General features: G+C 28.4%; 1 protein-coding gene across 2 annotated transcripts in view; it reads left to right on the top strand.

Moving 5' to 3' along the window:
• Positions 1-17,709: 17,709 nt before the first annotated feature.
• Positions 17,710-20,133, top strand: part of LOC141757237 (uncharacterized) — a 32,981-nt gene continuing 30,557 nt past the window's right edge. For both annotated transcript variants that reach the window (XM_074617590.1, XM_074617591.1), the window contains exon 1: positions 17,710-17,770. The gene's annotated coding sequence lies outside the window, so the exon portion shown is untranslated. The remainder of the gene's footprint in view (positions 17,771-20,133) is intronic.

Raw genomic sequence — 20,133 nt, 5'->3', positions numbered from 1 at the left:
GATAACGTCAATGGAATGTTGGGAAGCGAGGACTTTGATGAGGCTCCGCTTGGCTGCAGACAGGCCTTCAACATTAAGTTGTAGTATTCGGAGGGCAGGTCCCACCGCTAGGTGCTCTTGGGGCTGTTTGTGGTTACTGCTTTCGGCTTGGGGACTGTGACTAAGATTCTTCGATTTGGCTCTGAGGCGTTGTCTCTTGGAATTTAGTCTGCTGGTAGGATCATTGGCTTCCCCAGGCGGGCCTAGGTACTGACGGGGGGCGCGACGTGAACGCTGATCCATTGCCATCCCATCTGTTATAGTAATAGTACTAATACCACACTGTACAAATACTCTAACAGTAAAAGTATTAATACCACACTGTACAAATACTCTGTTATAGTAATATTACTAATACCACACTGTACAAATACTCTAACAGTAAAAGTATTAATACCACACTGTACAAATACTCTGTAAGGTAAAAGTAGTAATACCACACTGTACTAATACTCTTTAACAGTAAAAGTACTGCACTGAAAATGTTTAGTATAAAAGTACAGTTTCACAAATTTTCTGTCAATTGACTAATTGATTGATCAATGGAGTAATTGATTAATTGTCTAATTTATTAATGGACTAATTGATTAATTGATTAATGGAGTAATTGATTAATTGTCTAATTGATAAATGTATTAATGGACTAATTGATTAATTGATTAATTGTCTAATTGTGTAATTGATTAATAGACTAATTGATTAATTTATTAATGGACTAATTGATTAATTGTCTAATTGATTGATTGTGTAATTGATTAATAGACTAATGGTTTCAGCTGTACTTGTATATATTTATATGTTTTACTGTGTAAAGTCAGTAAAGCTGCCAGATGAATGTAGTACAGTAGATGTCATTCAGTACTTCTCTGTGAATTATTGACATGAGAATACGTTGATTGATTTTCACCATCAGTCCTTTGAATAATGAACGTTGTGTGTTTGTGCCGGCAGCGATGGTGGGGACGTCGTCTGGTATCAAAGGTCTGGGCAGGTGAGCTCCTCGTACATCCTCGACTTATTATATACTTTATATATATATTATCGTTCTTACAAACTCAACATCAATGTTTTAGCATAGAATATCGAAAATTTCATTTAAAAAAAGTCATAGTTTAGTATGTTGAAATTTTCATGACAAAAAAAAGTCATAGTATAGTATGTCAAAATTTAATTAAAAGAAAGTCATAGTATAGGGCGTTGAAAATTTCATGAAAATAAAGTCATATTATCGTATGTCGAACATTTAATTAGAAAAAAGTCATAGTATAGCATGTCGAAAACTTCAAGAAAAAAAATCATAGTATCGTATGTCGTAAATTTTATAAAAAATAGGTCATAGTATAGTATGTCAAAACTTTTATAAAAAAAAGTCATAGTATACTTTCTCGAAAATTTCATAAAGAAATTCATAGTATAGTATATAAAAATTTCATAAAAAAAGTCATAATATAGTTTGTCGATAATTTAATGAAAAAAAAGTCATAGTATAGTATGTAGATAATTTAATTAGAAAAAAGTCATAGTATAGTATGTCGAAAACTTCAAGAAAAAAAATCATAGTTTAGGTTGTCGTAAATTTTATAAAAAAATAAGTCATAGCATAGATTGTCGAAAATTTCATTAAAAAAAGTCATAGTATAGTATGTCGAAAATGTCATGAAAAAAAAGTCAAAGTATAGTATGTGTCAAAATTTCATGAAAAAAACATCATCGTATAGTATGTTGAAAATTTCAATAAAAAAAGTCATAATATAGTATGTCGAAAATGTCATGAAGAAAAAGTCCTAGTATAGTATGTCGAAAATTTAATGGAAAAAGTCATAGTATAGTATGTCGAAAATTTCATGAAAAAAAAGTCATAGTATAGAATGTCGAAAATGTCATGAAGAAAAAGTCCTGGTATAGGATGTCGAAAATGTCATGAAGAAAAAGTCATAGTATAGAATGTCGAAAATGTCATGAAAAAAAAATCCTAGTAAAGGATGTCGAAAATTTAATGGAAAAAGTCATAGTATAGAATGTCGAAAATGTCATGAAGAAAAAGTCCTAGTATAGGATGTCGAAAATGTCATGAAGAAAAAGTCATAGTATAGAATGTCGAAAATGTCATGAAGAAAAAGTCCTAGTATAGGATGTCGAAAATTTAATGGAAAAAGTCATAGTATAGTATGTCGAAAATGTCATGAAAAAAAAGTCATAGTATAGAATGTCGAAAATGTCATGAAGAAAAAGTCAAAGTATAGGATGTCGAAGATTTCATGAAAAAAAGTCATAGCATAGTATGTTGAAGATTTCATGAAAAAAACATAATATAGTATGTTGAAAATTCCATGAAAAAAAGTCACAGTATTGTATGTCGAAAATTTCATTAGAAAAATAAGTCATAGTATAGTATGTCGTAGATTTTATGAAAAAAAAGTCATAGTATAGATTTTCGAAAATTTCATTAAAAAAAGTCATAGTATAGTATGTCGAAAATTTCATTAAATAAGTCATAGTATAGTATGTTGAAAATTTCATGAAAAAACAGGTCATTGTATAGTTTGTCAAAAATTTAATTAGAAAAAAAGTCATAGTATAGTATGTCGAAGATTTTATGAAAAAAAAGACATGGTATAGTATGTCGATAATTTAATTAAAAAAGTCACAGTATGGGCGCCTGGGTTAGCTCAGTTGGTAGAGCGGGCGTCCATGTATTAAGGCTTGGTCCTGACCGCGGCGGCCCGAGTTCGAATCCGGCCTGTGGCCCTTTCCGCATCCACTCTCTCTCTCCCCCCTTTCACGACTCTATCCACTGTCCTGTCATAAAAAAAAAATGGAAAATGCCCCCAAAAAAATAACTTTAAAAAAAAAAAAAAAAAAGTCACAGTATTGTATGTCGAAAATTTCATTAAAAAAAGTCACAGTATAGTATGTCAATAATTTCATGAAAAAAAAAAATTCATAGTATAGTATGTCGAAAATTTCAAGAAAATAAGTCATAGTATAGTATGTTGAAAATTTTAATTAAAAAAGTCATAGTATAGTATGTCGAAAATGTCATTAACAAAAAGTCATAGTATAGTATGTCGAAGACTTTATGAAAAAAAAGACATGGTATACTATGTTGAAAATTTTAATTAAAAAAGTCATAGTATAGTATGTTGAAAATTTCATGAAAAAACAGGTCATTGTATAGTTTGTCGAAAATTTCATTAAAAAAGGTCATAGTATAGTATGTCGAAAATTTCATTAAAAAAGTCACAGTATTGTATGTTGAAAATTTCATTAAAAAAAGTCATAGTATAGTATGTCGAAAATTTCATTAAAAAAAGTCATAGTATTGTATGTCGAAAATTTCATTAAAAAAAGTCACAATATTGTATGTCGAAAATTTCATTAAAAAAGTCATAGTATAGTATGTCGAAAATTTCATTAAAAAAAGTCACAATATTGTATGTCGAAAATTTCATTAAAAAAGTCATAGTATAGTATGTCGAAAATTTCATTAAAAAAAGTCATAGTATTGTATGTCGAAAATTTCATTAAAAAAAGTCACAGTATTGTATGTTGAAAATTTCATTCAAAAAAGTCATAGTATAGTATGTCGAAAATTTCATTAAAAAAGTCATAGTATAGTATGTCGAAAATTTCATTAAAAAAAGTCACAGTATTGTATGTTGAAAATTTCATTAAAAAAAGTCATAGTATAGTATGTCGAAAATTTCATTAAAAAAAGTCATAGTATTGTATGTCGAAAATTTCATTAAAAAAGTCACAGTATTGTATGTTGAAAATTTCATTAAAAAAAGTCATAGTATAGTATGTCGAAAATTTCATTAAAAAAAGTCATAGTATAGTATGTCGAAAATTTCATTAAAAAAGTCACAGTATTGTATGTCGAAAATTTCATTAAAAAAGTCATAGTATAGTATGTTGAAAATTTCATTAAAAAAAGTCATAGTATAGTATGTCGAAAATTTCATTAAAAAAAGTCATAGTATAGTATGTCGAAAATTTCATTAAAAAAAGTCATAGTATAGTATGTCGAAAATTTCATTAAAAAAAGTCACAGTATTGTATGTTGAAAATTTCATTAAAAAAAGTCACAGTATTGTATGTCGAAAATTTCATTAAAAAAAGTCATAGTATAGTATGTCGAAAATTTCATTAAAAAAAGTCATAGTATAGTATGTCGAAAATTTCATTAAAAAAAGTCACAGTATTGTATGTTGAAAATTTCATTAAAAAAAGTCACAGTATTGTATGTTGAAAATTTCATGAAAAAAAGTTATAGTATAGTACGTCGAAAATTTCATAAAAAAAAGTCATAGTATACTATGACTTTTTTTTATGAAATTTTCGACGTACTATACTATAACTTTTTTTCATGTCGTATGCCGTATGTAGAAAATTTCATTAAAAAAAGTCATAGTATAGAATGTCGAAAATTTCATTAGCAAAAAATCATAGTATAGATGTTGAAAATTTCATTAAAAAAAGTCATAGTATAGTATGTAGAAAATTTCATGAAAAAAAGTTATAGTATAGTACGTCGAAAATTTCATAAAAAAAAGTCATAGTATACTATGACTTTTTTTTATGAAATTTTCGACGTACTATACTATAACTTTTTTTCATGTCGTATGCCGTATGTAGAAAATTTCATTAAAAAAAGTCATAGTATAGAATGTCGAAAATTTCATTAGCAAAAAATCATAGTATAGATGTTGAAAATTTCATTAAAAAAGTCATAGTATAGTATGTAGAAAATTTCATTAGCAAAAAATCATAGTATAGTATGTCGAAAATTTCATTAAAAAAAGTCATAGTATAGAATGTCGAAAATTTCATTAGAAAAATCATTGTATAGATGTTGAAAATTTCATTAAAAAAAATCATTGTATAGATGTTGAAAATTTCATTAAAAAAAATCATTGTATAGATGTTGAAAATTTCATTAAAAAAAATCATTGTATAGATGTTGAAAATTTTATAAAAAAAAAGTCATAGTATAGTATGTTGAAAAGTTCATGAAAAAAAGTCATAGTATAGTACGTCGAAAATTTCATAAAAAAAAGTCATAGTATAGAATGTAGAAAATTTCATTAGCAAAAAGTCATAGTATAGATGTTGAAAATTTTATTAAAAAAAAGTCATAGTATAGTATATCGAAAATTTAATTAGAAAAAAAATCATAGTGTAGGATTCAGAAAATTTTATAAAAAAAAGTCATAGTATAGTATGTCGAAAATTTCATTAAAAAAAAGTCATAGTATAGTATGTCGAAAATTTCATAAAAAAAAGTCATAGTATAGATGTTGAAAATTTCATTAAAAAAAGTCATAGTATAGATGTTGAAAATTTCATTAAAAAAAAGTCATAGTATAGTATTCAGAAAATGTTATTTAAAAAATCATAGTATAGTATGTCGAAAATTTCATTAAAAAAAGTCATAGTATAGTATGTCGAAAATTTCATTAGCAAAAAATCATAGTGTAGTATTCAGAAAATGTTATTTAAAAAATCATAGTATAATATGTTGAAAATTTCATTAAAAAAAGTCATAGTATAGTATGTCGAAAATTTCATGAAAAAAAAGTCATGGTATAGTATGTCGAAAATTTCATTAAAAAAGTCACAGTATTGTATGTCGAACATTTCATGATAAAAAGTCACAGTATAGTATGTCGAAAATTTCATTAAAAAAGTCATAGTATAGATGTTGAAAATTTTATTAAAAAAAAGTCATAGTATAGTATGTCGAAAATTTAATGGAAAAAGTCATAGTATAGTATGTCGAAAATTTCATGAAAAAAAAGTCATAGTATAGAATGTCGAAAATGTCATGAAGAAAAAGTCCTAGTATAGGATGTCGAAAATGTCATGAAGAAAAAGTCATAGTATAGAATGTCGAAAATGTCATGAAAAAAAAGTCCTAGTATAGGATGTCGAAAATTTAATGGAAAAAGTCATAGTATAGAATGTCGAAAATGTCATGAAGAAAAAGTCCTAGTATAGGATGTCGAAAATGTCATGAAGAAAAAGTCATAGTATAGAATGTCGAAAATGTCATGAAGAAAAAGTCCTAGTATAGGATGTCGAAAATTTAATGGAAAAAGTCATAGTATAGTATGTCGAAAATGTCATGAAAAAAAAGTCATAGTATAGAATGTCGAAAATGTCATGAAGAAAAAGTCAAAGTATAGGATGTCGAAGATTTCATGAAAAAAAGTCATAGCATAGTATGTTGAAGATTTCATGAAAAAAACATAATATAGTATGTTGAAAATTCCATGAAAAAAAGTCACAGTATTGTATGTCGAAAATTTCATTAGAAAAATAAGTCATAGTATAGTATGTCGTAGATTTTATGAAAAAAAAGTCATAGTATAGATTTTCGAAAATTTCATTAAAAAAAGTCATAGTATAGTATGTCGAAAATTTAATTAAAAAAAGTCGTAGTATAGTATGTCGAAAATTTAATTAAAAAAAGTCATAGTATATTATGTTGAAAATTTCATTAAAAAAAGTCATAGTATAGTATGTCGAAAATTTAATAAAAAAAAGTCATAGTATAGTATGTCGAAAATTTAATTAAAAAAAGTCGTAGTATAGTATGTCGAAAATTTAATTAAAAAAAGTCATAGTATAGTATGTTGAAAAGTTCATGAAAAAAAGTTATAGTATAGTACGTCGAAAATTTCATAAAAAAAAGTCATAGTATAGTATGTAGAAAATTTCATTAGCAAAAAATCATAGTATAGATGTTGAAAATTTCATTAAAAAAAGTCATAGTATATTATGTCGAAAATTTCATTAGCAAAAAATCATAGTGTAGTATTCAGAAAATGTTATTTAAAAAATCATAGTATAGTATGTCGAAAATTTCATGAAAAAAAAGTCATAGTATAGTATGTCGATAATTTCATTAAAAAAGTCATAGTATAGATGTTGAAAATTTTATTAAAAAAAAGTCATAGTACAGTATGTCGAAAATTTCATTAAAAAAGTCATAGTATAGATGTTGAAAATTTTATTAAAAAAAAGTCATTGTATAGTATGTTGAAAATTTCATTAAAAAAAGTCATAGTATAGTATGTTGAAAATTTCATTAAAAAATTTCATAGTATAGAATGTCAAAAATTTCATTAGCAAAAATCATAGTATAGTATGTCGAAAATTTAATAAAAAAAGTCATAGTATAGATGTTGAAAATTTCATTAAAAAAAGTCATAGTATAGATGTTGAAAATTTCATTAAAAAAAGTCATAGTATAGATGTTGAAAATTTTATTAAAAAAAAGTCATAGTATAGTATGTCGAAAATTTAATTAAAAAAAAGTCATAGTATAGTATGTCGAAAATTTAATTAAAAAAAGTCATTGTATAGTATGTTGAAAAGTTCATGAAAAAAAGTTATAGTATAGTACGTCGAAAATTTCATAAAAAAAAGTCATAGTATAGAATGTAGAAAATTTCATTAGCAAAAAGTCATAGTATAGATGTTGAAAATTTTATTAAAAAAAAGTCATAGTATAGAATGTTGTAAATTTCATTAAAAAAAGTTATAGTATATCGAAAATTTAATTAGAAAAAAAATCATAGTGTAGGATTCAGAAAATTTTATAAAAAAAAGTCATAGTATAGTATGTCGAAAATTTCATTAAAAAAAAGTCATAGTATAGTATGTCGAAAATTTCATTTAAAAAGTCATAGTATAGTATGTCGAAAATTTCATTAAAAAAAGTCATAGTATAGTATGTCGAAAATTTCATTAAAAAAAGTCATAGTATAATGTGTCGAAAATTTCATTAAAAAAGTCATAGTACAGTATGTCGAAAATTTCATTAAAAAAGTCACAGTATTGTACGTCGAAAATTTCATAATAAAAAGTCATAGTATAGTATGTCGAAAATTTCATTTAAAAAGTCATAGTATAGTATGTCGAAAATTTCATTAAAAAAAGTCATAGTATAGTATGTCGAAAATTTCATTAAAAAAAGTCATAGTATAGTATGTCGAAAATTTCATTAAAAAAAGTCATAGTATAGTATGTCGAAAATTTCATTAAAAAAGTCATAGTACAGTATGTCGAAAATTTCATTAAAAAAGTCATAGTACAGTATGTCGAAAATTTCATTAAAAAAGTCATAGTATTGTACGTCGAAAATTTCATAATAAAAAGTCATAGTATAGTATGTCGAAAATTTCATAATAAAAAGTCATAGTATAGTATGTCGAAAATGTCATTAACAAAAAGTCATAGTATAGTATGTCGAAGACTTTATGAAAAAAAAGACATGGTATACTATGTTGAAAATTTTAATTAAAAAAGTCATAGTATAGTATGTCGAAAATTTCATTAAAAAAGTCACAGTATTGTATGTTGAAAATTTCATTAAAAAAAGTCATAGTATAGTATGTCGAAAATTTCATTAAAAAAAGTCATAGTATTGTATGTCGAAAATTTCATTAAAAAAAGTCACAATATTGTATGTCGAAAATTTCATTAAAAAAGTCATAGTATAGTATGTCGAAAATTTCATTAAAAAAAGTCATAGTATTGTATGTCGAAAATTTCATTAAAAAAAGTCACAGTATTGTATGTTGAAAATTTCATTAAAAAAAGTCATAGTATAGTATGTCGAAAATTTCATTAAAAAAGTCATAGTATAGTATGTCGAAAATTTCATTAAAAAAAGTCATAGTATAGTATGTCGAAAATTTCATTAGCAAAAAGTCATAGTATAGATGTTGAAAATTTTATTAAAAAAAAGTCATAGTATAGTATATCGAAAATTTAATTAGAAAAAAAATCATAGTGTAGGATTCAGAAAATTTTATAAAAAAAAGTCATAGTATAGTATGTCGAAAATTTCATAAAAAAAAGTCATAGTATAGATGTTGAAAATTTCATTAAAAAAAGTCATAGTATAGATGTTGAAAATTTCATTAAAAAAAATTCATAGTATAGTATGTCGAAAATTTCATTAAAAAAAGTCATAGTATAGTATGTTGAAAATTTCATTAAAAAATTTCATAGTATAGAATGTCAAAAATTTCATTAGCAAAAAATCATAGTATAGTATGTCGAAAATTTAATAGAAAAAGTCATAGTATAGTATGTTGAAAATTTCATTAAAAAAAGTCATAGTATAGTATGTCGAAAATTTCATTAGCAAAAAATCATAGTGTAGTATTCAGAAAATGTTATTTAAAAAATCATAGTATAATATGTTGAAAATTTCATTAAAAAAAGTCATAGTATAGTATGTCGAAAATTTCATGAAAAAAAAGTCATGGTATAGTATGTCGAAAATTTCATTAAAAAAGTCACAGTATTGTATGTCGAACATTTCATTAAAAAAGTCATAGTATAGATGTTGAAAATTTTATTAAAAAAAAGTCATAGTATAGTATGTCGAAAATTTAATTAAAAAAAGTCGTAGTATAGTATGTCGAAAATTTAATTAAAAAAAGTCGTAGTATAGTATGTCGAAAATTTAATAAAAAAAAGTCATAGTATAGTATGTCGAAAATTTAATTAAAAAAAGTCGTAGTATAGTATGTTGAAAATTTCATTAAAAAAAAGTCATAGTATAGTATGTCGAAAATTTCATTAAAAAAAGTCATAGTATAGTATGTTGAAAATTTCATTAAAAAATTTCATAGTATAGAATGTCAAAAATTTCATTAGCAAAAAATCATAGTATAGTATATCGAAAATTTAATTAGAAAAAAATCATAGTATAGTATGTTGAAAATTTCATTAAAAAAAAGTCATAGTATAGTATATCGAAAATTTAATTAGAAAAAAATCATAGTATAGTATGTCGAAAATTTTATTAAAAAAAGTCATAGTATAGTATGTTGAAAAGTTCATGAAAAAAAGTTATAGTATAGTACGTCGAAAATTTCATAAAAAAAAGTCATAGTATAGACTGTAGAAAATTTCATTAGCTAAAAGTCATAGTATAGATGTTGAAAATTTCATTAAAAAAAGTCATAGTATAGATGTTGAAAATTTTATTAAAAAAAAGTCATAGTATAGTATGTCGAAAATTTAATTAAAAAAAAGTCATAGTATAGTATGTCGAAAATTTAATTAAAAAAAGTCGTAGTATAGTACGTCGAAAATTTCATAAAAAAAAGTCATAGTATAGAATGTAGAAAATTTCATTAGCAAAAAGTTATAGTATAGTATATCGAAAATTTAATTAGAAAAAAAATCATAGTGTAGGATTCAGAAAATTTTATAAAAAAAAGTCATAGTATAGTACGTCGAAAATTTCATGAAAAAAAGTCATGGTATAGTATGTCGAAAATTTCATTAAAAAAGTCACAGTATTGTATGTCGAAAATTTCATGATAAAAAGTCACAGTATAGTATGTCGAAAATTTCATTAAAAAAGTCATAGTATAGATGTTGAAAATTTTATTAAAAAAAAGTCATAGTATATTATGTTGAAAATTTCATTAAAAAAAGTCATAGTATAGTATGTCGAAAATTTGATAAAAAAAGTCATAGTATAGTATGTCGAAAATTTCATTAAAAAAAGTCGTAGTATAGTATGTCGAAAATTTCATTAAAAAAAGTCATAGTATAATGTGTCGAAAATTTCATTAAAAAAGTCATAGTACAGTATGTCGAAAATTTCATTAAAAAAGTCACAGTATTGTACGTCGAAAATTTCATAATAAAAAGTCATAGTATAGTATGTCGAAAATTTCATTAAAAAAGTCACAGTATTGTATGTTGAAAATTTCATTAAAAAAAGTCACAATATTGTATGTCGAAAATTTCATTAAAAAAGTCATAGTATAGTATGTCGAAAATTTCATTAAAAAAAGTCATAGTATTGTATGTCGAAAATTTCATTAAAAAAAGTCACAATATTGTATGTCGAAAATTTCATTAAAAAAGTCATAGTATAGTATGTCAAAATTTCATTAAAAAAAGTCATAGTATAGTATGTCGAAAATTTCATTAAAAAAAGTCACAGTATTGTATGTTGAAAATTTCATTAAAAAAAGTCATAGTATAGTATGTCGAAAATTTCATTAAAAAAAGTCATAGTATTGTATGTCGAAAATTTCATTAAAAAAGTCACAGTATTGTATGTTGAAAATTTCATTAAAAAAAGTCATAGTATAGTATGTCGAAAATTTCATTAAAAAAAGTCACAGTATTGTATGTTGAAAATTTCATTAAAAAAAGTTATAGTATAGTATGTCGAAAATTTCATTAAAAAAAGTCATAGTATAGTATGTCGAAAATTTCATTAAAAAAGTCACAGTATTGTATGTTGAAAATTTCATTAAAAAAAGTCATAGTATAGTATGTCGAAAATTTCATTAAAAAAAGTCACAGTATTGTATGTTGAAAATTTCATTAAAAAAAGTCATAGTATAGTATGTTGAAAATTTCATTAAAAAAGTCACAGTATTGTATGTCGAAAATTTCATTAAAAAAGTCATAGTATAGTATGTTGAAAATTTCATTAAAAAAAGTCATAGTATAGTATGTCGAAAATTTCATTAAAAAAAGTCATAGTATAGTATGTCGAAAATTTCATTAGCAAAAAATCATAGTGTAGTATTCAGAAAATGTTATTTAAAAAGTCATAGTATAGTATGTCGAAAATTTCATTAAAAAAGTCATAGTATAGATGTTGAAAATTTCATTAAAAAAGTCATAGTATAGTATGTCGAAAATTTCATTAAAAAAGTCATAGTATAGATGTTGAAAATTTTATTAAAAAAAAGTCATAGTATAGTATGTCGAAAATTTAATTAAAAAAAGTCATAGTATATTATGTTGAAAATTTCATTAAAAAAAGTCATAGTATAGTATGTCGAAAATTTAATAAAAAAAAGTCATAGTATAGTATGTCGAAAATTTAATTAAAAAAAGTCGTAGTATAGTATGTCGAAAATTTAATAAAAAAAAGTCATAGTATAGTATGTCGAAAATTTAATTAAAAAAAGTCGTAGTATAGTATGTCGAAAATTTAATTAAAAAAAGTCATAGTATATTATGTTGAAAATTTCATTAAAAAAAGTCATAGTATAGTATGTCGAAAATTTAATAAAAAAAAGTCATAGTATAGTATGTCGAAAATTTAATTAAAAAAAGTCGTAGTATAGTATGTCGAAAATTTAATTAAAAAAAGTCATAGTATAGTATGTTGAAAAGTTCATGAAAAAAAGTTATAGTATAGTACGTCGAAAATTTCATTAAAAAAAGTCATAGTATAGATGTTGAAAATTTCATTAAAAAAAGTCACAGTATTGTATGTTGAAAATTTCATTAAAAAAAGTCATAGTATAGTATGTCGAAAATATCATTAAAAAAAGTCATAGTATAGTATGTCGAAAATTTCATTAAAAAAAGTCATAGTATAGTATGTCGAAAATTTCATTAAAAAAAGTCATAGTATATTATGTCGAAAATTTCATTAGCAAAAAATCATAGTGTAGTATTCAGAAAATGTTATTTAAAAAATCATAGTATAGTATGTCGAAAATTTCATGAAAAAAAAGTCATAGTATAGTATGTCGAAAATTTCATTAAAAAAATCATAGTATAGATGTTGAAAATTTTATTAAAAAAAAGTCATTGTATAGTATGTTGAAAATTTCATTAAAAAAAGTCATAGTATAGTATGTCGAAAATTTCATTAAAAAAAGTCATAGTATAGTATGTTGAAAATTTCATTAAAAAATTTCATAGTATAGAATGTCAAAAATTTCATTAGCAAAAAATCATAGTATAGTATGTCGAAAATTTAATAAAAAAAGTCATAGTATAGTATGTTGAAAATTTCATTAAAAAAAGTCATAGTATAGTATGTTGAAAATTTCATTAAAAAAAAGTCATAGTATAGTATGTCGAAAATTTCATTAAAAAAAGTCATAGTATAGTATGTTGAAAATTTCATTAAAAAAAGTCATAGTATAGTATGTTGAAAATTTCATTAAAAAAAAGTCATAGTATAGTATATCGAAAATTTAATTAGAAAAAAAATCATAGTGTAGGATTCAGAAAATTTTATAAAAAAAAGTCACAGTATTGTACGTCGAAAATTTCATAATAAAAAGTCATAGTATAGTATGTCGAAAATTTCATTAAAAAAGTCATAGTATAGTATGTCGAAAATTTCATTAAAAAAAGTCGTAGTATAGTATGTCGAAAATTTCATGATAAAAAGTCATAGTACAGTATGTCGAAAATTTCATTAAAAAAGTCATAGTATTGTATGTCGAAAATTTCATATTAAAAAGTCATAGTATTGTACGTCGAAAATTTCATTAAAAAAAGTCACAGAATAGTATGTCGAAAATTTCATTAAAAAAAGTCATAGTATAGTATGTCGAAAATTTCATTAAAAAAAGTCTAAGTATAGTATGTCGAAAATTTGATTAAAAAATGTCACAGTATTGTACGTCGAAAATTTCATAATAAAAAGTCATAGTATAGTATGTCGAAAATTTCATTAAAAAAGTCATAGTATTGTACGTTGAAAATTTCATAATAAAAAGTCATAGTATAGTTTGTCGAAAATTTCATTAAAAAAAGTCATAGTACAGTATGTCGAAAATTTCATTAAAAAAGTCATAGTATAGTATGTCGAAAATTTCATGAAAAAAAAGTCATGGTATAGTATGTCGAAAATTTCATTAAAAAAGTCACAGTATTGTATGTCGAAAATTTCATGATAAAAAGTCACAGTATAGATGTTGAAAATTTTATTAAAAAAAAGTCATAGTATATTATGTTGAAAATTTCATTAAAAAAGTCATAGTATAGTATGTCGAAAATTTCATTAAAAAAAGTCATAGTATAGTATGTCGAAAATTTCATTAAAAAAGTCATAGTACAGTATGTCGAAAATTTCATTAAAAAAGTCATAGTATTGTACGTCGAAAATTTCATTAAAAAAGTCACAGTATTGTACGTCGAAAATTTCATAATAAAAAGTCATAGTATAGTATGTCGAAAATTTCATTAAAAAAGTCACAGTATTGTATGTCGAAAATTTCATTAAAAAAGTCATAGTATTGTACGTCGAAAATTTCATTAAAAAAGTCACAGTATTGTACGTCGAAAATTTCATAATAAAAAGTCATAGTATAGTATGTCGAAAATTTCATAATAAAAAGTCATAGTATAGTATGTCGAAAATTTCATTAAAAAAGTCACAGTATTGTACGTCGAAAATTTCATAATAAAAAGTCATAGTATAGTATGTCGAAAATTTCATTTAAAAAGTCACAGTATTGTACGTCGAAAATTTCATAATAAAAAGTCATAGTATAGTATGTCGAAAATTTCATTAAAAAAGTCACAGTATTGTACGTCGAAAATTTCATGATAAAAAGTCATAGTATAGTTGTTGAAAATTTCATTAAAAAAGTCATAGTATAGTATGTCGAAAATTTCATTAAAAAAGTCATAGTATTGTATGTCGAAAATTTCATTAAAAAAGTCATAGTATAGTATGTCGAAAATTTCATTAAAAAAAGTCGTAGTATAGTATGTCGAAAATTTCATGATAAAAAGTCATAGTACAGTATGTCGAAAATTTCATTAAAAAAGTCATAGTATTGTATGTCGAAAATTTCATATTAAAAAGTCATAGTATTGTACGTCGAAAATTTCATTAAAAAAAGTCACAGAATAGTATGTCGAAAATTTCATTAAAAAAAGTCATAGTATAGTATGTCGAAAATTTTATTAAAAAAGTCATAGTATTGTACGTCGAAAATTTCATAATAAAAAGTCATAGTATAGTATGTCGAAAATTTCATTAAAAAAAGTCATAGTATAGTATGTCGAAAATTTCATTAAAAAAAGTCTAAGTATAGTATGTCGAAAATTTGATTAAAAAATGTCACAGTATTGTACGTCGAAAATTTCATAATAAAAAGTCATAGTATAGTATGTCGAAAATTTCATTAAAAAAGTCATAGTATTGTACGTTGAAAATTTCATAATAAAAAGTCATAGTATAGTTTGTCGAAAATTTCATTAAAAAAAGTCATAGTACAGTATGTCGAAAATTTCATTAAAAAAGTCATAGTACAGTATGTCGAAAATTTCATTAAAAAAGTCATAGTATAGTATGTCGAAAATTTCATTAAAAAAGTCATAGTATAGTATGTTGAAAATTTCATGATAAAAAGTCATAGTATAGTATGTCGAAAATTTCATTAAAAAAGTCATAGTATAGTATGTTGAAAATTTCATGATAAAAAGTCATAGTATAGTATGTCGAAAATTTCATGATAAAAAGTCATAGTATTGTATGTCGAAAATTTCATGATAAAAAGTCATAGTATAGTATGTCGAAAATTTCATTAAAAAAGTCATAGTATAGTATGTCGAAAATTTCATTAAAAAAAGTCACAGTATAGTATGTCGAAAATTTCATTAAAAAAAGTCATAGTATAGTATGTCGAAAATTTCATTAAAAAAGTCATAGTATAGTATGTCGAAAATTTCATTAAAAAAGTCATAGTATTGTACGTCGAAAATTTCATAATAAAAAGTCATAGTATAGTATGTCGAAAATTTCATTAAAAAAAGTCACAGTATAGTATGTCGAAAATTTCATTAAAAAAAGTCACAGTATAGTATGTCGAAAATTTCATTAAAAAATGTCACAGTATTGTACGTCGAAAATTTCATAATAAAAAGTCATAGTATAATGTGTCGAAAATTTCATAATAAAAAGTCATAGTATAGTATGTCGAAAATTTCATTAAAAAAGTCATAGTATTGTACGTCGAAAATTTCATTAAAAAAGTCATAGTATAGTATGTCGAAAATTTCATTAAAAAAGTCATAGTATAGTATGTCGAAAATTTCATTAAAAAAGTCATAGTATAGTATGTCGAAAATTTCATTAAAAAAGTCATAGTATAGTATGTCGAAAATTTCATTAAAAAAGTCATAGTATAGTATGTCGAAAATTTCATTAAAAAAGTCATAGTATAGTATGTCGAAAATTTCATTAAAAAAGTCATAGTATAGTATGTCGAAAATTTCATTAAAAAAAGTCATAGTATAGTATGTCGAAAATTTCATTAAAAAATGTCACAGTATTGTACGTCGAAAATTTCATAATAAAAAGTCATAGTATAGTATGTCGAAAATTTCATTAAAAAAGTCATAGTATTGTACGTCGAAAATTTCATAATAAAAAGTCATAGTACAGTATGTCGAAAATTTCATTAAAAAAGTCATAGTATTGTACGTCGAAAATTTCATAATAAAAAGTCATAGTACAGTATGTCGAAAATTTCATTAAAAAAAGTCACAGTATTGTACGTCGAAAATTTCATTAAAAGAAGTCATAGTATAGTACGTCGAAAATTTCATTAAAAAAGTCATAGTATTGTACGTCGAAAATTTCATTAAAAGAAGTCATAGTATAGTACGTCGAAAATTTCATTAAAAAAGTCATAGTATTGTACGTCGAAAATTTCATTAAAAGAAGTCATAGTATTGTACGTCGAAAATTTCATTAAAAGAAGTCATAGTATAGTACGTCGAAAATTTCATGAAAAGAGTCATAGTACGGTGGAGGTGGTGGAGATGACTGAGTTACCACTTCTTTCTCGTTAAGTTCTGACTTTATTGTGTAAACCTCATATGTTTCTTCCCTCAATGTGGCCCTAATACTCGTACACTCGTACATTTGCAGTTGTTGATGGTGAAGTGTTCCAGCAGCAGAAGGACCTGCAGGATCTCTGCTTCACACACTGAAGGAGTCTGTTACTGAAAGAGCTTTATAACAGCTGACAACAAACAGACCTCAAACTACTTTCTGCATTTATTAGAAGGAGGTTTCTTTTCATGATCTGTTATTTCCTCCGTTAACTTTTATTAAGCACACAGTTAAAGTCAGAGAGAGAAGGAGGGTCTGTCTTTTACACCTTTTACATCATTTATCCTCATTTCCATTCAGTCACATGAAGCTGATCATTCCTGAGCGTAGGGTTTGATATGAGTCATCATTTCCCCTGAAACATTCAGCCTGATACATAATTTATATAATCAGAATATCAATAACTACAGACACTAATAATGAATAAATAATATAAAGATATTGATCCAGTAGAGATGGTTCCTGGTGCTCTAAGCAGGACTCAGTCCACAGTAGAGATGGTTCCTGGTCCTCTAAGCAGGACTCAGTCCACAGTAGAGATGGTTCCTGGTCCTCTAAGCAGGACTCAGTCCACAGTAGAGATGGTTCCTGGTCCTCTAAGCAGGACTCAGTCCACAGTAGAGATGGTTCCTGGTCCTCTAAGCAGGACTCAGTCCACAGTAGAGATACAGACTGCAGCTGTTATTCATGTGCAGGTGTTTGTTCAACAGGTAACAGACTACAGAGAGAAACACTGCTGCTCTGATAACTCTGTTTCTTTATTAGTACTAGATCAGTTCAGACATAAACAGCTGTTGAAGCCAACTGACAGCTGATCCAGAGGAGTAGAGGAGAGGAGGAGAGGAGTCGAGGAGAGGAGAGGAGAGGAGAGGAGAGGAAAGGAGAGGAGTCGAGCCGTATAAAATCACGAATGGGAAAGGCTCTGTTTCTCTGAAATCATGTGACCACAGCAGGTCCAGCCTCTCCTCTGACACAGCATATAAACTGCAGATGCTGTCTCATCCTCCTCCTCCTCCTCCTCCTCCTCCTCCTCCTCATCATCCTCATCATCATCATCATCAGAGACCAACAGCACGGGTAAGAGCTCTTTAAATGTTCCCATCAGCAGTTATCACCAGATAATAATAATAATAATAATAATAACTACTTTAAGTTAACAATTGTTTTCTTTAATTGAGTTTTCATTCAGAATCAATAATTCTGAAACATGACAGACTGAACATTTTCCATCTTTAAAGAACAGACCTGTGTTTTAGTGATATAGATCAGTGGTTCTATAACTGTTTTCACCTCAGAAAACATTTGTCTCTCCAAGTCCCACCATTATGACCGATGTTAAAATACAGTAACGTGCACAGTTCACACAGGAGGCACATTTATACCTAATAAGAATATTACTTATTGTTGACTGCAAGGAGCAGCCTCTCTCACTAGACCTGCACCAGATGAGGAACATCTGCAATAACACTGTTCAATACTGCGATGACGAGATGACTTCAGATAAATAAACAAATATTGAAGTGAGCATATTAGCTATACATATTTATACTGTATTTAATATTTAACTAGGCTAAATGTTGTTTCTAGAGCAGCAACAGTAATGTTTACAACAGTCACCATATGAACTCATTAATATCTCACTGTCTTAATATCTCCTGTCCTCTGTCCTCCTGTCCTCCTGTCCTCCTGTCCTCCTGTCCTCCTGTCCTCTGTCCTCCTGTCCCCTGTCCTCTGTCCTCCTGTCCTCCTGTCCTCCTGTCCTCCTGTCCTCCTGTCCTCCTGTCCTCCTGTCCTCCTGTCCTCTGTCCTCCTGTCCTCTGTCCTCCTGTCCTCTTGTCCTCCTGTCCTCTGTCCTCCTGTCCTCCTGTCCTCCTGTCCTCTGTCCTCCTGTCCTCCTGTCCTCTGTCCTCCTGTCCTCCTGTCCTCCTGTCCTCTGTCCTCCTGTCCTCTGTCCTCCTGTCCTCTTGTCCTCCTGTCCTCCTGTCCTCCTGTCCTCTGTCCTCCTGTCCTCCTGTCCTCCTGTCCTCCTGTCCTCCTGTCCTCTGTCCTCCTGTCCCCTGTCCTCTGTCCTCCTGTCCTCCTGTCCTCCTGTCCTCCTGTCCTCCTGTCCTCCTGTCCTCCTGTCCTCTGTCCTCCTGTCCTCTGTCCTCCTGTCCTCTTGTCCTCCTGTCCTCTGTCCTCCTGTCCTCCTGTCCTCCTGTCCTCTGTCCTCCTGTCCTCCTGTCCTCTGTCCTCCTGTCCTCCTGTCCTCCTGTCCTCCTGTCCTCCTGTCCTCCTGTCCTCTGTCCTCCTGTCCTCCTGTCCTCCTGTCCTCCTGTCCTCCTGTCCTCTGTCCTCCTGTCCTCTGTCCTCCTGTCCTCCTGTCCTCCTGTCCTCCTGTCCTCCTGTCCTCCTGTCCTCCTGTCCTCCTGTCCTCTGTCCTCCTGTCCTCCTGTCCTCCTGTCCTCTGTCCTCCTGTCCTCCTGTCCTCCTGTCCTCCTGTCCTCCTGTCCTCTGTCCTCCTGTCCTCCTGTCCTCCTGTCCTCTTGTCCTCCTGTCCTCCTGTCCTCTGTCCTCCTGTCCTCCTGTCCTCCTGTCCTCCTGTCCTCCTGTCCTCCTGTCCTCCTGTCCTCTGTCCTCCTGTCCTCCTGTCCTCTGTCCTCTGTCCTCTGTCCTCTGTCCTCCTGTCCTCCTGTCCTCTTGTCCTCCTGTCCTCCTGTCCTCTGTCCTCCTGTCCTCCTGTCCTCCTGTCCTCTGTCCTCTGTCCTCTGTCCTCCTGTCCTCCTGTCCTCCTGTCCTCCTGTCCTCCTGTCCTCCTGTCCTCCTGTCCTCTTGTCCTCCTGTCCTCCTGTCCTCCTGTCCTCTTGTCCTCCTGTCCTCCTGTCCTCCTGTCCTCCTGTCCTCTGTCCTCCTGTCCTCCTGTCCTCCTGTCCTCTGTCCTCCTGTCCTCTGTCCTCCTGTCCTCTGTCCTCCTGTCCTCCTGTCCTCCTGTCCTCCTGTCCTCCTGTCCTCTGTCCTCCTGTCCTCCTGTCCTCCTGTCCTCCTGTCCTCCTGTCCTCCTGTCCTCCTGTCCTCTGTCCTCCTGTCCTCTGTCCTCCTGTCCTCCTGTCCTCTGTCCTCCTGTCCTCCTGTCCTCTGTCCTCTGTCCTCCTGTCCTCCTGTCCTCTTGTCCTCCTGTCCTCCTGTCCTCTGTCCTCTGTCCTCCTGTCCTCCTGTCCTCCTGTCCTCTGTCCTCCTGTCCTCCTGTCCTCCTGTCCTCCTGTCCTCTGTCCTCCTGTCCTCTGTCCTCCTGTCCTCTGTCCTCCTGTCCTCCTGTCCTCCTGTCCTCCTGTCCTCCTGTCCTCTGTCCTCTGTCCTCCTGTCCTCTGTCCTCCTGTCCTCCTGTCCTCTGTCCTCCTGTCCTCTGTCCTCTGTCCTCCTGTCCTCTGTCCTCCTGTCCTCCTGTCCTCCTGTCCTCCTGT

Source organism: Sebastes fasciatus, chromosome 19 (assembly GCF_043250625.1).
Source record: "Sebastes fasciatus isolate fSebFas1 chromosome 19, fSebFas1.pri, whole genome shotgun sequence".
Classification (NCBI taxonomy): Eukaryota; Metazoa; Chordata; class Actinopteri; order Perciformes; family Sebastidae; genus Sebastes; species Sebastes fasciatus.
This window is presented reverse-complemented; position numbering and strand designations above follow the sequence as displayed.